This window comes from Narcine bancroftii, chromosome 3, assembly GCF_036971445.1.
Source record: "Narcine bancroftii isolate sNarBan1 chromosome 3, sNarBan1.hap1, whole genome shotgun sequence".
NCBI lineage: Eukaryota > Metazoa > Chordata > Chondrichthyes > Torpediniformes > Narcinidae > Narcine > Narcine bancroftii.
In genome coordinates this window covers 159231131-159245069 of record NC_091471.1, presented here as the reverse complement: position 1 = coordinate 159245069, position 13939 = coordinate 159231131, and positions in this window count along the sequence as shown.

Genomic DNA, 13939 nt, shown 5'->3' with positions numbered 1-13939 from the left:
AATCTTCTTCAGCATGATGCTGAACGAAGCCATGAAAGACCCCAACAATGAAGACGCTGTTTACATCCGGTACCGCACGTATGGCAGTCTCTTCAATCTGAGGCGCCTGCAAGCTCACACCAAGACACAAGAGTAACTTGTCCATGAACTACTCTTTGCAGACGATGCCGCTTTAGTTGCCCATTCAGAGCCAGCTCTTCAGCGCTTGACGTCCTGCTTTGCGGAAACTGCCAAAATGTTTGGCCTGGAAGTTAGCCTGAAGAAAACTGAGGTCCTCCATCAGCCAGCTCCCCACCATGACTACCAGCCCCCCCCACATCTCCATCGGGCACACAAAACTCAAAACGGTCAACCAGTTTACCTATCTCGGCTGCACCATTTCATCAGATGCAAGGATCGACAATGAGATAGACAACAGACTCGCCAAGGCAAATAGCGCCTTTGGAAGACTACACAAAAGAGTCTGGAAAAACAACCAACTGAAAAACCTCACAAAGATAAGTGTATACAGAGCCATTGTCATACCCACACTCCTGTTCGGCTCCGAATCATGGGTCCTCTACCGGCACCACCTACGGCTCCTAGAACGCTTCCACCAGCGTTGTCTCCGCTCCATCCTCAACATCCATTGGAGCGCTTTCATCCCTAACATCGAAGTACTCGAGATGGCAGAGGTCGACAGCATCGAGTCCACGCTGCTGAAGATCCAGCTGCGCTGGATGGGTCACGTCTCCAGAATGGAGGACCATCGCCTTCCCAAGATCGTGTTATATGGCGAGCTCTCCACTGGCCACCGTGACAGAGGTGCACCAAAGAAAAGGTACAAGGACTGCCTAAAGAAATCTCTTGGTGCCTGCCACATTGACCACCGCCAGTGGGCTGATAACGCCTCAAACCGTGCATCTTGGCGCCTCACAGTTTGGCGGGCAGCAACCTTCTTTGAAGAAGACCGCAGAGCCCACCTCACTGACAAAAGGCAAAGGAGGAAAAACCCAACACCCAACCCCAACCAACCAATTTTCCCCTGCAACCGCTGCAACCGTGTCTGCCTGTCCCGCATCGGACTTGTCAGCCACAAACGAGCCTGCAGCTGACGTGGACTTTTACCCCCTCCATAAATCTTCGTCCGCGAAGCCAAGCCAAAGAAGATAACATCTAAACTCCTGTACTCATTATTTGATTTATGAGGCAAATATGCCAAAAGCTCTTTTTACAACCCTATCCACCTTTGATGCCACTTTCAGGGAATTATATATCAGTATTCCCAAATCCCTCTGTTCTTCTGCACTTGTCAGGGCCCTACCATTTACCATGTATGTCCTTTCTTGGTTTGTCATTCCAAAATGCAACACCTCACTCTTGTTTGCATTAAATTCAATCTTCCATTTTTCAGCCCATTTTTCCACCTAGTCCAGATCCCTCTACAAGCTTTGAAAACTTTCTTCGCTGTCCACAACATCTCCAATTTTAGTGTCATCTGCAAACTTATTGATCCAATTTACCACATTATCATCCAGAGATAGATGAAAAACATCAATGGTCCCAGCACTGATCCCTAAGGCACACCACTGGTCACTCAGCTCCAGCTTCTCATGTCCACCCATTGTTTTTTTTTAAATTTTTTATTTTTCACACCATAAATCACAATAGCCATGATATACACTTTTTCTCCCCCCCCCCCTCCTCCCAAGCCACCCCCCCACCCCCCCCCTCTCATCCATTTTAGGTATACAATCTAGGTTGCATTAATTCAGTCAGACAATGTTGTCATTCAACAAAAATACACCAGAAATTCTACTGAGTCCATTCTTTTCTTTTCTTCTCCTTCCATCAACTTAGGTAATGTTTGTTCCCGGTAGGTTTTCGCTATTGTATTTAATGTAAGGCTCCCATACTTGTTCGAATATTTCAATATTATTTCTTAAACTATATGTTATTTTTTCTAATGGAATACATTTATTCATTTCTATATACCATTGTTGTATTTTCAAATTATCTTCCAATTTCCAGGTTGACATAATACATTTTTTTGCTACGGCTTGGGGTATCTTGACAAATCTTTTTTGTGCATCTTCCAAGTCAATTCCAAATTCTTTATTTTTTATGTTACTTAGGAGAAAGATCTCTGGATTCTTTGGTATATTGTTTTCTGTTATTTTATTTAATATCTGATTGAGATCATCCCAAAATTTTTCTACTCTCTCACATGTCCAGATTGCATGAATTGTTGTTCCCCTTTCTTTTTTACATCGAAAACATCTATCAGATACTGTTGGGTCCCATTTATTTAACTTTTGCGGTGTAATGTATAGTCTGTGTAACCAATTATATTGTATCATACGCAGCCTCGTATTTATTGTATTTCTCATCGTTCCAGAGCATAACTTCTCCCATGTTTCCTTTTTTATCTTTATATTTAAATCTTGTTCCCATTTTTGTTTAGTTTTACCATTTGTTTCCTCATTCTCCTTTTCTTGCAGTTTAATATACATATTTGTTATAAATCTTTTGATTAACATTGTATCTGTAATCACATATTCAAGATTACTTCCCTCTGGTAAACTCAAATTGCTTCCTAATTTATCTCTCAAGTAGGATCTCAGTTGGTAATATGCCAGCGCTGTATCTCCAGTTATATTGTACTTATCTCTCATTTGTTCAAAGGATAAGAATCTACTTCCTGAAAAACAATTTTCTATTCTTTTAATCCCTTTTTTTTCCCATTTTCTAAAGGCAAGGTTGTCTATTGTAAAAGGGAGTAGCTTATTTTGCGTCAATATTAGTTTTGGTATTTGGTAATTTATTTTATTTCTTTCTACATGAATCTTCTTCCATATATTGAGGAGATGGTGTAATACTGGAGAAGTTCTATGTTGTACCAATTTTTCGTCCCATTTATATAATATGTGTTCAGGTATCTTTTCCCCTATTTTATCTAATTCTAGTCTCGTCCAGTCTGGTTTTTCCCTTGTTTGATAAAAATCTGATAGGTACCTTAATTGTGCGGCTCTATAATAATTTTTGAAGTTTGGCAATTGTAAGCCTCCTTGTTTATACCATTCTGTTAATTTATCTCGTGCTATCCTCGGTTTCCCCCCTCTCCATAAAAATCTCCTTATTATTTTCTTTAACTCTTTGAAGAATTTTTCTGTCAGTTGTATTGGCAATGCCTGAAATAAGTATAGTATCCTTGGAAAAATGTTCATTTTAATACAGTTTATCCTTCCTATCAGTGTTAGTGGTAGCTCTTTCCAATGCTCTAAATTGTCCTGTAATTTTTTCATTAGTGGATTGTAATTGAGTTTATATAATTGGCCTAGATTTTTGTTTATTTGCACACCTAGGTATCTTATTGCCTGCATTTGCCATCTGAATGGGGATTCCTCCTTAAATTTTGAGAAATCCGCGTTATTCATAGGCATTGCTTCACTTTTATTTACGTTTATCTTGTATCCCGACACTTCTCCATATTCCTTCAATTTCTTATATAGTTCTTTTATTGATAGTTCTGGTTCTGTTAAGTACACTATCACATCATCCGCAAACAGACTGATTTTATATTCCCTGTCTTTTATTTTTATTCCTTTTATATTATTATCTATTCTTATCGATTCTGCTAGTGGTTCTATAGCTAGCGCAAACAATAATGGTGATAGTGGGCATCCCTGCCGCGTTGACCTGCTTAAGTTAAATTGCTTTGATACATGTCCATTTACTGTCACTTCCGCTAACGGTCCCTCATATAATGCTTTAATCCAATTAATAAACTTCTCCGGTAAACTGAATTTTTGCAATACTTTGAACAAGTAATTCCATTCTACTCTGTCGAAGGCCTTCTCTGCGTCTAAAGCAACTGCTACTGCCGGTGCTTTATTTCCTTCTACTGCATGAATTAAGTTAATAAATTTACAAATATTGTCTGTTGTGCGTCTTTTTTTGATAAATCCAGTTTGGTATGTCCACCCATTGTTGAATCCATTTCAGTACTTCATTATGAATACCTAGAGTCTGAACCTTCCTGACTAACCTCCCAGGCGAGACATTGTAAAAGGCCTTACTAAAGTCCATGTAGACAACAGACACAGCCTTTCCTTCATCAACTTTCCTGGTAATCTCCTTGAAAAACTCTTTAAGATTGGTTAAATATGACCTATCACGCACATAGCCATGTTGATTAACCCTAATCAGTCTCTGGCTATCCAAGTAATTGTATAACCAATCTCTTAGAACACCTTCCAATAATTTATCTACTACTGATGTCACGCTCACTGGCCTATAATTTCCAGGGTTACTTTTGCAGCCTTTTTTAAACAATGGAACATTGCTGGAAGTGTCACGGATAAGATGTGCACTACACTGAAGCTCAGTCGTTAGTATTGCGATAGGTTGGTACTTGCAGAGAGCTGCCACCCCGTTGGTCAGGGAACCAGGTGTGTGTGTGTAAGACTCCCTGTTTGTCGTGTGTAAGCAGGTTGAGTATAGGTTTACTGTTGTGAGTGTCCAACTGAAATCCGAAGTGAATGTCTATATTTTTGCTTAAGTGATTGAATACCATTTAATGTTCTCCCCCGTTTGTTTCCTGTGTGCTAATAAAAGTTCTGTGTGATTTTAACAGACTCATCTCTCTGTGAACTCACCAAACCCGATACTCTTCTCAGTACACCAATTGGCACCGCGAGCAGAGTTCAAAGAGTTTTGGCCGGACACGTGGAGTCTTAACCATGTGGGAGTGGAAGATCTTACTAACAATGTGGGAGATCGTATTAACAAGCATGTGTGTAGGTGTCCTGTTGCATGCAAGAGTGATTGCGTTCCTGCTCACAAATGGGGGCAGCAGGAGGTGATCCACAGATAGGGAAGGGACCCCAAGGTCAGATTATAAAATTCCAATGACTGTCAAAGATTCAGCTAATTGGTAAGCCACGCCATGCCATTTGATAAGGTTGACAGGTTGGACCCCCACGGAGAGAAGCTATGGGAACCACTTGGTCTCCTTTCTGGGGTTTCCCCAAGACCGGGGGGGTGGGGGGGGGGGTGGAGTTGGCAGGAGCCCTATGGTTACTGATAACCCAGTGGGATATCACATCTGAGTTAAGTAATCAGGGCACACAGAGAAATAGGGAGATAAAATCCCTGCAACACGAGGCAGAGCAGATTGCCCAAGTGACTAACTTAGAAATTAAAGTATGGAGGCAGCTTCTAAGCTGATTGAAATGCAGCAGCTGGAAGCAGTTCGCTGGTCTGACTCGCAGTTTGACTCAGGAAATGTACAAGCCATTATCCAATGGGGGGAGGGGATCAACACATTTGGGGGATGGGTATGTGTGGATGGATGGTGATATCTATGAGGAAAGTGAATCCCATGGCACATTTCCTCCTCCCTGGGTGCCTGAGCCTTTACAAGCCTGACCAGTGACCACACAGTCTAGGACTGCCATGAGGGGACCCTGCCGACCCTCCAAAAGGGGAGGGGTGTAGCAACTATGTTTCAGTATGCAGTGGAGAATGAGAAAATTATCAGACGTGGTCAAGTCGAAGTTCAGTAAAAGTAATTTAATCAAACAGTCACCTGCAGCTTTTTAAAACCCCGCGTGTTCCAAATGACGTCGCATTGTGACACCACTTGGAACCTCCCGAGCCGGTTCCATTGAGCCACTACATGGTGCCTCCCCACCCCCAAAACCAGCAATAGGAGGCTAAACCTCTGGTGCCATTACTGTCCATCGGTCTTGGGCAGTCATCCACCCCTTCACATCGGGGGTCATGGCGAGGGTTGAACAAGGTTGAGATGAGCAGGCTTTAGTCGGCCTGGATGCCCCCCAATGTCCTGTACACAAGTTGTACGATTGTTTCGTAGCACTCTGAAGGGGCCCTCATACAGCCTCTGTAAGGGTGGCCCAAGTGCACTCCTACACACAAACACAAACCCACAGTCCCAGACTTCCATTGGGATGAAGGGTGTTGTTGTTCCATGCCTTGACGTGGGAACTGGGAACTCCTGTCCGCATGCTGCGGGCACAAACTCCCCAGGTACAATGAGTGGGGCTTCATAAACAAACTCTACCGATGAGGAGTTGAGATCCTCCTTGGGTGCTGTTCTTATTGCCAGAAGGATCCAGGACAGCTCATCTGCCCAATCAGGTCCCTGGAGGCAAGCCATAAGAGCAGCCTTTATGTGCCTATGGAAGCACTCCACCAGGCCATTCAACTGTGTGTGGTAGAGCTGCATTCCTAGTAGTTGCGACAAAACATCCCAGAGTGTGGATGTAAACTGTGGGCCTCTGTCGGAGGTGATGTGTGTGGGTAGGCTGAACTGAGATACCTAGGCAGAAATAAAAACTCTGGCTCATGAATTGGTTGATGAATCCGTCATAGGAACTGCTACCTAGTGAATCTGTCAATGACTGTTAACAAGTACCTAGACCCTCATGACAGCAGAAGCGGGTCAACAATGTCAACATGGACGTGGTTGAATCTGCACTGCTGTGGCTGGAAAGGCTGAAGTGGTGCCTTTGGTGCTTTTGCACTTTTGCAGATTGACACTCCATGCATGTCTTTGCCCAGTACATGACCTGCTTTTTGAATCCATGCCATATAAAATTGTCGGCTATCAGGCAGACCATCGCTTGAATTGAGGGGTGGGACAGTCCATGAATATCATCGAAATGCAATATCTCCACACAGTAGGGATGATAGGATGAGACTGACCTGTGGAAACATTGCACTGGAGAGTGGTACCTTGCAGCCCAAAGGCTACATCCTCGAGTTGCAGGTTTTTTTTAAAATTTTTTTATTTTTCACACCATAAATCACATTAGCCATGATACACACTTTTTCCTTTTCACACATATACAGTGACATTTTCTCCCCCCCCCCTCCCTCCTCCAAACCCACCCCCCCACCCCCCCCATCCATTTAAGGTATACAATGTAGGTTACATTAAACCAGTCAGACAATGTTGTCATTCAACAAAAATACACCAGAAATTCTACTGAGTCCATTCTTTTCTTTCCTTCTCCTTCCATCAACTTAGGTAATGATTGTCACCGGTAGGTTTTCGCTATTGTATTTAATGTAAGGCTCCCATATTTGTTCGAATATTTCAATATTATTTCTTAAACTATATGTAATTTTTTCTAATGGAATACATTTATTCATTTCTATATACCATTGTTGTATTTTCAGATTATCTTCCAATTTCCAGGTTGACATAATACATTTTTTTGCTACGGCTAGAGCTATCTTAACAAATCTTTTTTGTGAATCCTCCAAATCAATTCCAAATTCTTTGTTCTTTATGTTACTTAGGAGAAAGATCTCTGGATTCTTTGGTATATTGTTTTCTGTTATTTTATTTAATATCTGATTGAGATCTTCCCAAAATTTTTCTACTTTCTCACATGTCCAGATTGCATGAATTGTTGTTCCCATTTCTTTTTTACATCGAAAACATCTATCAGATACTGTTGGGTCCCATTTATTTAACTTTTGAGGTGTAATGTATAGTCTGTGTAACCAGTTATATTGTATCATACGTAGCCTCGTATTTATTGTATTTCTCATCATTCCAGAACATAATTTCTCCCATGTTTCCTTTTTTATCTTTATATTTAAATCTTGTTCCCATTTTTGTTTAGTTTTACCATTTGTTTCCTCAGTTTCCTTTTCTTGCAGTTTAATATACATATTTGTTATAAATCTTTTGATTAACATTGTATCTGTAATCACATATTCAAGGTTACTTCCCTCTGGCAAACTCAAATTGCTTCCTAATTTATCCTTCAAGTAGGATCTCAATTGGTAATATGCCAGCGCTGTATCTCCAGTTATATTGTACTTATCTCTCATTTGTTCAAAGGATAAGAATCTACTTCCTGAAAAACAATTTTCTATTCTTTTAATCCCTTTTTTTCCCCATTCTCTAAAGGAAAGGTTATCTATTGTAAAAGGGAGTAACTTATTTTGCGTCAATATTAGTTTTGGTAATTGATAATTTGTTTTATTTCTTTCTACATGAATCTTCTTCCAAATATTGAGGAGATGATGTAATACTGGAGAACTTCTATGTTGTACCAATTTTTCATCCCATTTATATAATATGTGTTCAGGTATCTTTTCCCCTATTTTATCTAATTCTAATCTCGTCCAGTCTGGTTTTTCCCTTGTTTGATAAAAATCTGATAGGTATCTTAATTGTGCGGCTCTATAATAATTTTTAAAGTTTGGCAATTGTAAGCCTCCTTGTTTATACCCTTCTGTTAATTTATCCAGTGCTATCCTCGGTTTCCCCCCTCTCCATAAAAATTTCCTTATTATTTTCTTTAACTCTTTGAAGAATTTTTCTGTCAGTTGTATTGGCAATGCCTGAAATAAGTATAATATCCTTGGAAAAATGTTCATTTTAATACAGTTTATCCTTCCTATTAGTGTTAGTGGTAAATCTTTCCAATGCTCTAAATCGTCCTGTAATTTTTTCATTAGTGGATAATAATTGAGTTTATATAGTTGGCCGAGATTTTTGTTTATTTGTACACCTAGGTATCTTATTGCCTGCATTTGCCATCTAAATGGAGATTCCTTCTTAAATTTTGAGAAGTCCGCATTATTCATAGGCATTGCTTCACTTTTATTTACGTTTATCTTGTAACCCAACACTTCTCCATATTCCTTCAATTTCTTATATAATTCTTTTATTGATAGTTCTGGTTCTGTTAAGTACACTATAACATCATCCGCAAATAGACTGATTTTATATTCCTTGTCTTTTATTTTTATTCCTTTTATATTATTATCTATTCTTATCAATTCTGCTAGTGGTTCTATAGCTAACGCAAACAATAAAGGTGATAGTGGGCATCCCTGCCGCGTTGACCTGCTTAAGTTAAATTGCTTTGATACATGTCCATTTACTGTCACTTTCGCTAACGGTCCCTTGTATAATGCTTTAATCCAATTAATATACTTCTCTGGTAAACTGAATTTTTGCAATACTTTGAACAAATAATTCCATTCTACTCTGTCAAAGGCCTTCTCTGCGTCTAAAGCAACTGCTACTGCAGGTGCTTTATTTCCTTCTACTGCATGAATTAAGTTAATAAATTTACATATATTGTCTGTTGTGCGTCTTTTTTTGATAAATCCAGTTTGGTCTAAATTTACCATTTTCGGTACATGCTCTGCTAATCTGTTTGCTAATAGTTTAGCTATTATCTTATAATCTGTGTTTAGTAAAGATATTGGTCTATATGACGCTGGTGAGAGTGGATCTTTCCCTTGTTTTAGTATTACTGTAATTATTGCTGTTTTACATGAATCTGGTAAGCTTTGTGTTTCATCAATCTGGTTGATTACATCCAGGAGGGGCGGAATTAATAAGTCTTTAAATGTTTTGTAGAATTCTATTGGGAATCCATCCTCTCCTGGTGTCTTATTATTTGGTAATTTTTTTATTATCTCTTGTATTTCTACTATTCCAAATGGTTCTGTTAATTTATTTTGTTCCTCTATTTGTAGTTTTGGTAGTTCAATTTTAGTCAGAAATTCATCTATTTTCCCTTCTTTCCCTTCGTTTTCAGTTCGGTATAATTGTTCATAGAATTCTCTAAAGTTTTCCTTAATTTCTTTTGGATTATATGTAATTTGTTTGTCTTTTTTCCTTGATGCCAATACCATTTTCTTAGCTTGTTCTGTCTTAAGCTGCCATGCTAGGATTTTGTGCGTTTTTTCACCCAGTACATAATATTTCTGTTTTGTCTTCATTATGTTCTTCTCCACCTTATATGTTTGTAGTGTTTCATATTTTATTTTTTTATCCGCCAATTCTCTTCTTTTAGTTGTATCTTCCTTCATTGCTAATTCTTTTTCTATATTTACTATTTCCCTTTCCAACTGCTCTGTTTCCTGATTATAGTCCTTCTTCATCTTGGTTACATAACTTATTATTTGCCCTCTAATGAATGCTTTCATTGCATCCCATAGTATAAACTTAGCTTCCACTGATTCCATATTTATTTCAAAATACATTTTTATTTGTTTTTCAATAAATTCTCTAAAATCCTGCCTTTTAAGTAACATGGGGTTTAATCTCCATCTATAAATTCTGTCAATATTAAGGGTGATTGGTCCGATAGTATTCTCGCTTTATATTCTGTTTTTCTTACTCTATCTTGCATACTAGCTGATAACAAAAATAGGTCTATTCTTGAGTATGTTTTATGTCTAGCCGAGTAATATGAATATTCCTTTTCTTTTGGGTGTTGTTTCCTCCATATATCCAAAAGTTGCATTTCTTCCATTGATTTAATTATAAATTTGGTTACTTAGTTCTTTCTGTTAATTTTTTCCCCAGTTTTATCCATATTTAAATCCAAATTCAGGTTGAAATCCCCTCCTATTAATATGTTCCCTTGCGTATTTGCTACCTTCAAAAAGATATCTTGCATAAACTTTTGATCTTCTTCATTAGGTGAATATACATTGAGTAGATTCCAAAATTCCGCATATATCTGACATTTTATCATTACATATCTCCCTGCTGGATCTATTATTTCCTCTTCTATTTTAAATGGCACATTTTTACTAATTAATATAGCCACTCCTCTTGCTTTTGAATTATACGATGCTGCTGTTACATGTCCTACCCAATCTCTCTTTAATTTCTTGTGCTCCAATTCAGTTCAGTGTGTTTCTTGCACAAATGCTATATCAATTTTTTCTTTTTTCAGTAAATTTAGCAGTTTCTTACTTTTAATTTGGTTATGTATTCCATTAATATTCAAAGTCATATAGTTCAACGTAGCCATTTTATACTTTGTTTATCTTTCCTTTCCGTTTTTCCATCATTACCTTTCCTCCTTTTCCATTTCTGTTTTCTTATTTTAAACCCTTTATAAGACAACATTCCTAAAACATCAAACATTTTCCTTATTCTCCTATTTAAAACTTCTTTAGCCCCAATCTCCCCTTCCCCTCCTGTGTTGTCCTTTATCCCTTGTCGGACAACAACATCTCCCCTCTCCATTTGGGTTTGCGAATTCACTCGCAAGCGTCAGCTGATTTTGCAGTGACCGCAACTCCCCCCCACCCAACCCCCCCCAGAAAAGATTTCACTTTTCATATGTAACAAAGGTCACTCTTTTAGTTCCCTCCTTATTCCCTCTATTCCATTTCCTTCCCTTATTAATTCTTGTCTATACTATCTATACTTTCCTCTAAATACAGATACATTCACGTATGCACATTATACATATACACACTTATACTTCTTTACCCACATACATATAAATCGTGGTCATTTTTACTCTTATTACACGTCTTCATCCCTCAGTCTATTTTGTAATTGTTCTGCAAATTTTCGTGCTTCTTCTGGATCCGAGAATAGTCTGTTTTGTTGTCCTGGAATAAATATTTTCAATACAGTTGGATGCTTTAGTATAAATTTATACCCTTTCTTCCATAAAATCGCCTTTGCTTATTGAACTCCTTTCTCTTCTTTAGGAGTTAAAAACTTATATCTGGATAAATGAAGATTTTTTGTCCTTTGTACTCCAGTGGTTTGTTGCACTATCTTACTTTTTCCATTGTCTTCTCCAGTACCTTTTCTCTTGTAGTATATCTTAGGAATTTTACTAAAATAGATCTTGGTTTTTGTTGTGGTTGTGGTTTAAAGGTCAATGCTCTATGTGCCCTTTCTATTTCCATTTCTTGCTGTAGTTCTGGACATCCTAGGATCCTAGGGATCCAGTCTTTTATAAACTCTCTCATATTCTTGCCTTCTTCATCTTCCTTAAGGCCCACTATCTTTATGTTATTTCTTCTGTTATAATTTTCCATTATATCTATTTTCTGAGCTAACAGTTCTTGTGTCTCTTTAACTTTTTTATTAGATTCCTCTCATTTCTTTTTTAAGTCCTCCACCTCCATTTCTACTGCTGCTTCTCGTTCCTGCACCTTGTCCATTCTTTTTCCCATTTCTGATAAGGTCATATCTATTTTATTCATTTTCTCTTCTGTATTGTTTATTCTTCTTCTTAAATCATCAAATTCCTGTGCTTGCCATTCTTTAAATGACTCCATGTATTCTTTAATAAGAGAAAGTAAATCCTTTATCTTGCCTTTCCCTTCTTCTTCTATCTCACTGTACTCTTCCTCTTCCTCTTTTTCTTCCTCTGGGTTGGCCACCTGCTGCTTCTTTGTTGCCCTTTTCTTCTCTTCTTTCTTGTTTTCGTTGTCTTCTGTGTTCTCCTCTTGCTGCAGGTGCTCTGCAGCTGTCGTTGCCGGCTGTGGAGATCGACTCCCCAGCTGGTCACCCCTCCCGTCGGTGTGTTTTTTTTCATGCGCGGTTGCGCACTTTTACTCGGCTCAGCGAGCCATTTTTGTAGTCCGGATTCTACCGACCTGAGGGAGCGGGTTTCTCTCTCCACCGCGGGCCTCTTCGAGCAGGTAAGGCCTTTTCCTTCATCTTCCGTTGTCTTCTCTTCCTCTCTTCTTACCATTGGTTTTGACTTTTCTTTTTTCGTCGCCATCTTCTTTGCACCTTTATACTCACTTTTCTTTTACTTTTATTTCTGTGCCTTTGTGTTTTCCTTTGTTTTTTCCGACTTTTCTGGAGAGGGCTGGAGTTCACCGTCCGGCCACTACTCCATCACGTGACTCCCCCCCCTCGAGTTGCAGGTTTATGACAGTAGTTCTATAAGCTGGGAGTTCATCATCCTGGCACTGAGCTTTGACGAGCGCCTTGTAGTCTACACACGGAGAGAAGGCACGTACTGCTTGAATGAAGAAGCGGGACAGGGCATCAGCCACCACATTACTCTTACTGGAGATATATTTAATCCTGGTTGAAAACTTGGATACGTACGATAGGTGGCATTGCAGGGATCTGATGTCTTCATGAAGACGAATGCTAGCGGTTTGTGGTCAGTAAAAATCGTGAAGTCCCTGCTTTCCAAAAAATAGCGGAATTGTCTGACCGCTAGGTTCAGTGCTAGCAATTCCCTATTTAATGTGTCGTGTTTCATTTCTGGAGGGTGGAAGTGTCTACTAAAAAACGCTAGAGGCTTCCATCGTCCATTGGTGTAATGTTCCAAGACTCCGCCTACTGTCACGTCAGATGCGTCTATTGTCAAGGCGGTTGGACCAGCAATGTTGCCTTCATTAGGGTGTCTTTGGTCTGTTGGAATGCTACTGACATCTTCTTTGTCCATTCGGGTTCTTTGGCATCGCTGGACATGAGGTTTCGTGACATGAGCTGCAGAGGGTAGAAAGCGATGATAGAAATTGACCATCCCCACAAATTCCTGGAGTCCTTTGATGGTATCGGGCCTTGGGAATTTGAGGATGGCTTCTACCTTGATAGGCAATGGAATGACACCCCGGCTGCTGATCTGATGTTCCAAGAACTCAATAGAGGATTGCCTGAATTTACTCTTGGCAGGGTTCAGAGTTAGCCCGAACTCCCGTAGGCAGCGGCAGAGTAAACACAGATGTTTCAGGTGCTCTTTGTGGGAGTGGCTGGTGAAGAGTATGTCATCCAAGTATATATGAAAAGAACGTCCATGCCATGCCTCATTGTGTTCATCAATTGCAGAAATTAATCCGCAGAATTTTTGAGCCCAAAGGCATTCTCTTTTTTTTGAATATTTTTGATTTTTTTTTCAAAAATATACAGAGTAACATTTTAAATATAAAATATATTAAACTTTTTCTTACAAACACAATAAATCCCCTTCCTTACATGCAGATCCATTCACCATCAAAGCTTACATATATTTTAAGTATATAGAGAACAGTTGGGGAAATTACACTTTTGTATATATAACATTTACGTTTATACCCTTTTTTTGTTCCTTTTTATTACTGTATCTGGGCCCCTGTGTGGTCCAGGTATGGTTGCCAGACCTTTGCAAAAGTGTCATATTTATTCCCATAGATATGCATT